This window comes from Amblyomma americanum, chromosome 1 (genome assembly GCF_052857255.1).
Source record: "Amblyomma americanum isolate KBUSLIRL-KWMA chromosome 1, ASM5285725v1, whole genome shotgun sequence".
Classification (NCBI taxonomy): Eukaryota; Metazoa; Arthropoda; class Arachnida; order Ixodida; family Ixodidae; genus Amblyomma; species Amblyomma americanum.
This window is the reverse complement of record NC_135497.1, coordinates 166474927-166480779: the sequence shown is the minus strand read 5'-3', so window position 1 is coordinate 166480779 and position 5853 is coordinate 166474927.

Here is a 5853-nt window from a genome sequence, read left to right as displayed (position 1 = left end):
AAAACACGGCGTTCGATGTTAACGGAACACATAGGACTTCGCTGCGAATTCGCGACGATGTACTATTGGGGAAAAAAGTTTCCGGGACACGAGTTCTAGGAAAAGCGTTTATTGCAGCTCCACCTCGCTACCCATTCGCCTGATATTGTGAAGAGAAGGAGCATTTGGGCCTTTAAAGATTTCATACAATATCAGGCGACCGGGTATAGCGAGGTGCAGCTACAATAAACGCTTTTCCTAGAACTCGCGTCCCGGAAACTTACGTCCCAAGTAGTACATTTGAGACTAGCTAAAAGCATGCGAGGCCAAAATGACAGCAAAAAAAAAATGCGTACAAAAAAAAACCTCGCCAAATGTGTGCGCACGCTAGTGCGATGTGTCAAAATACGTTAATCCCGCACAACATCCAAGCTGTAAAAACATGCCTATTCGCAGGGCCGGCCGTCCCCTCGAGCAACAGCCGAGTAAGTCGCCCGCACTTATATATAGACAAGTGCCTTTGGAAATTGAACGGCATACCAAAATATCCAAGAAGTCCCGAATAAGGCCCCTAATTTTCGGCGACAGAGAATTACGCCGCAGAGTGAGAATAAAGAACTTGCAATATTCCGTGGCAAGCCTTTTGCGTCACATGCAAGCGAAAACGCTCGAGCGGCGGCGGCTCCAGCGGCTGGAGCGGAGAGGTTCGGGCAAGTTGGAATTTCTTGCAGCACTGCTTCTGAACCAATGACGGCCAGGCGAGGCCACGTGACCAGTAGAGGGCTAGTGAGGGATAGCCTGCGCATAGGACAGTGCTTATTAGAGCGAGAGCTATATTCCTCGAGGCACATTTTGATGTGGATGACTCGCAATGCCTCGCAAGGTCAAACTGAACTGCGTCGTGGTATGGCCCCCACGGTATGGCAGTATGACCACGCGATCACATGGCTGAGCAACGGGTACCTGACCTTGACATTTGCTTTGAGAGAGTGGAGACCATGCTTAACAAAGCTTTCGCTTGTTTAACTAGGTTCAAGCCACGTTGATTTTTTTTCCTTGCTGGTACCGACAAGATGACACGCGAGCTTTTTAACGCATTGTTAGAGTAGTTCCAAAGCGGTCACTGCTGTGGGACAAATGCTTACATGCACACCATCAACACCAGCTGTAGTCGCATGTTTTGCCAGAAACAGTGGTTTTCGCAGCGGTGGAAAACGTGCCGCGGCGATGAGTGAACCGAAAGCTCGCGAAAAGCTTCGCAGCGCAGCGTCGCTGTTCGCGGTGTTTTAACCAAACCCCAAGAGGTTGCGTGGAGGCAACTCCAAACGAACACCTTCCGCAACCCCGAGATATATGCCCTCATATACCCTGGGGTCTAGTCTCCCTCCTGCCTGCTATGTGGCCAACATGCCACTCCATCCCACATACTCTGGGCTTTGCCCTCAGGACTACCCTCCGCGAGGTTTGCAGCTCTAGAATCCAGACCAGTGGGAGGCCGCATTGCTCAGTTCCGACTCGGACACACAAATCCGGGTTGTGACAAGAGCCCTAGAAGTCGCCGAACGCCACAGGCCCATGGCCACTTGATGGGGCTATAACCCCATCCCATCTGCTACTTTTGTCGACGAAAATAAAGTTTATCCTCCTCCTCGCGCAATTCGCCGAATGCGCGGCCGCTTCTGAGCTCTCTGCTTCGCGTTTCGTACAGCGCAGTTGTGTACCCGTTCACCCAGTTTTCTCCTTCCCTACATATGGCTCCTTCTACACTCTCGCCACTTAATTCGCGGCGCGCTTCGCCTCAAGGTCGCAGAGGCGTGGGCTTTCTCGCAGCTCACAAGCCTGGCGGATGAGCTCGCCAGTCGGTATTAAAGAACAGAATCTCCCTATGTTCGTGGCTTGGTTCCAAATATCACGTGAGGTGCTTTCCGAGGCAGTCGTTTTAAGGAGAGAATTTGCGTTATATTCGCGCAAAAACGGTAGTACTGCTTTCAACAGGCGCCAGTATCGTGAGCATTCACATACAAGCGTGCCAGCGCGTTGCTGCCTGAGCTGCAGCGCTTCGCGAGCTAGCTTAAGCGGATGGGAGAGAAAGTGTCACGTCATTGCATAGGTACGCGAACTCACCCGGGCTCACTCACGCTCATTTCAGATCATGATCTGAGCGTGATCACGTGAGTCCGGACTCACATTAAGATTATGATCCGAGTCGTGACGAGTCCGCACTCACATTCAGATCAAGATCTGGGTCGTCAGCGAGTCCGGACTCACGTACAGATCATGATCTGAGTCGTGAGTCCAAACTCATATTCAGATCGTGATCGGAGTAATGAGTCCGGGCTCACATTCGGTTAGGTTTGGTTATGGTGGTTTAACGTCCCAAAGCGACTCAGGCTACGAGGGACGCCGTAGTAGAGGGCTCCGGAAATTTCGACCACCTGGGGTTCTTTAGCGTGCATTGACATCGCACAGTACACGGGCCTCTGGAATTTCGCCTCAATCGAAATCCGACCACTGCGGCCGGAATCGAACCCGTGTCTTTCGGGTCAGCAGCCGAGCGCCATAACCACTGAGCCACCGTGGCCGCTTGCTCACATTCAGATCACGATCTCGGTCATTGCGAGTCCGGACTCGCATTTAAGATCGTGATCCGAGTCTTGGCGAGACCGGGGTCACATCCAGATCATTATCCGTCGGGGTCAGTCCGGTCGAGTTTCCTGTGCACTCTTGATACTTATTGAGCTTCTAATCCAGATATGATACAAAGCAATTTCATTGTTTCCTGATATGTAATTTCTTTGGCTGTTGCACTCTAGGTTATTAAAACGCGAGAAATGTTTCTTGACCGCCGCTCTTGGTCTCGGTGGATATTACCTGTATTTTGCTGTAACGCGCTTGCTGTTTCTTCATTAATTAGTCGCAAAACGCATGCAGCGACCTCGGACCTTTGCGTCCCCTGAAGGGCAGCTACAGGTCTCTAGGCCCCTCAGGCAGGCCTCCCTACAGGCTAGCTGCATTTAAGAGCTCATCGCATCTCAGTGTTAGCAATTTGTTTTTGCATTTTAACTTTAAGCCATTAGCTCTGAACTTTATCGTTTTGTTACCCAGAGCACCAAATATTTGACCTTTCATTTTTATGCATACATTACAAAACATACCGTAGGAATGGAAACATGAAAATTACCTTTACATTTGTAGCGCGGCACGAAATCGACCCAACGCTGACCCAAACGGAGAAAGACATGAAGACAAGCACAGGCAAATATTTCTTGCAAACCATTTATTCGCTCACTTCTGTTCATCACTGAGTGGCATATCTTTCAATTTCCATGGTAGGGGGTAATGTGGCCAAAAAAAGGAAAAACGATGATGCGAAAGGCGCGGGATGGCCAGTTTTCTTCTGGCTAGGGATCGTTTGTACGTGCCAACATTCGAGTAAGAGCGTTTTTTTTGGTAATATGCTGCGGTCCCGAGGATGATGCTTTCTTCAAAGGCGATTTATTGTAGTCCTCGGAATGCTCGGCCATCCGATTGTGCACAAGTCTCAGAATATTGAACGCGCTTCAAATGAAAACCCTCCTTCACAGACGAAATGCTTGCTCGAAAAAAAAAGTGGGGAGGTGCCTCTTAAGCCGTATGAAAGGGGAGTTGTTGAAAGTACCAGTGAATATCACTTTACGGAGTCCAGTGATATTCTACACACGTACCGCGCCTTGCAAGAGATCACAGCGCTGTCGCGTGGAGGCATCCTGCCGCAGCGGCGTGCTGGCGGCGCCGCTGCAGTCCATGTCACCCTGAGCGCGCCATGTTTGCTACTTGTCCCCTTAACAGGGTGACTGACATTTCCGCTAGAGGAAGACTACAATAAACGTGTCTTTTGAAGCTAGATCATTACTTGGCTTGTGCGGAAACCGGGCCCTTACCAGAAAGCTGTGGCAGACACCGCGCGCGAGTGACGTCATCACCATTATTGCGACTTTCTTCTTCCGAGAAGGGCAAGACATCCGCGATGAATGGAAACAGGTCTGGACGCGGGACTCCTCCTGTCGGGGGTACAATACCCCCTCACTCAGATAACAAAACAGACCAAGCTCAAGCAAAGTTCTCCAGAGGGTGTTGGCTCAAGGTGGGAGCGGGTAACCCCCTCCGCCGCATGGGCGATACCGCTGTCTCGCATCAGAATTGCTTAGGTGCCCGCATAATTTTTGTGAACTAGGGGGCCTGCCGGAGGCATCTCGCCTCTCCTACCTGCAGATGTGTGCGAGCCGCATGTGTGCGAGCCGCACCGCTACACAAGCGTTTGTGTGTCCGCAATGAATCGGTGAAGCTTGGACCGAAGGTGTTTGGTGGGCTGATCACACCCTAGAAGGCACAATTTTTGCTCCCGTCCATGAAGTGAGGATAAGAAAGAAAACTGCAGAGGATGCAACCCTGACAATGAGGCTAAACAATATACTCCAGATGGGATCCGTTAAGGGATAATGAGGGAGAAGGGTCGCAGAGGAGAAAACCTGTATAAATGGAGAGAAAGAACATTTTTGCACCCGTCAAAAGGTTGATGGGTATCAGAGGCGCCGCTTGGTCCCAGCCATGTCTTCCCCCTCAGCCGTCGATCACGATCTCTTGGATCTCAGCAGTTGCAAGGGCAAGACGGATGACTTCACGTTGTTTAATTTCCTTCTCGTTGTGAAGCAGTGCCTCCCAGGACTCACCAGTTCTATCAAGTTGTCCAAAGCTCGGACATGTCCATATCATATGGATCATGTCCGCTATGCCCTCGCAACGTTTGCACCTGGGGCTGAAAACCTACGGGTGTCACTTGCTATAAAGCCGAGGATTAAGGAATACTCCGGTTTGTAGCTTGTGCCACGCAACCTCTTCGTTTTTGGTTAGCTGCTTACTTGCTTTTGGAAGTACCGCTCTGCCTAATTTGTAATGGTTTAGAATTTCCTGATACGTACTAAGATCGTGGTAGAACTGTAGGAGCTCCTCATTGCACGGGGGGGGGGGGGGGGGGGGGGGGGGGGGGGGGGGGTGCACAAGACGCCACTGGGATCCCGGAAGGTAGCTAATCCTCGGGCCGGTGCGTGCGCTTTCTCGTTTCCCCTCAACCCTTGGTGCGCGGGTGTCCAAATGAGTGCTACCTGTTCTGCCGGTGGTGGACTGCCGGCCAACACTCGTGCTGCTGTGGCTGAAATGTAGCCCGTGTCAGTTTCTAACAGCTGATTTAGAGTCATGATAATTTTGACCTGTTGTTGAGTTAGAGCCAGCGCAATGGCCAACTCTTCCGCCTCCGTTACTGTCCAGTGCCGGGTTCTGCAGCACGCTACCGGGCCTCCGTTTTCCCTAGTTGCTACCGAAATATGGCCCGTACTGTTCGTGCATTCTGCGGCATCCGAATACAAGACATCCTGTCTGCCCTGAAAGCGGGCTTGCAACGCTACTGCTGTCTCCCTCCTCCGGCTCTCATGGTAGATGGGATGCATATTTTGGGGAGTGGAGGTATCTAATTTGTGCCTAACCTGTCTAGGAACCGGGTCAGTACATCTCGAGCACGCTCGACGCTCGTGCCCCAGCTTCTCCAGAATGCTGTGTCCAGTACGACTGTGCAGAAGTCTGATATTGTGAGGGGTCCTTGCAGCCTAAATGAGCTCTTCCAAGGGTATTCGAAACCCCTAGACTCAAAATCTTGTCACTTGTCCGTGGGCAGGGTGCGCCCACAGACAAGTGACAAGATTTTGACTCTAGGGGTTTCGTATAGCCTTGAAGAGCTCATAATAGGAAAATTAGTTTATAACAACTGTATATAGCAGTAACGTAAATAACAGTAACATAGCAGTCCTAAAGTCCTTACGGGACGCTCTCGCTGCTCTTGAG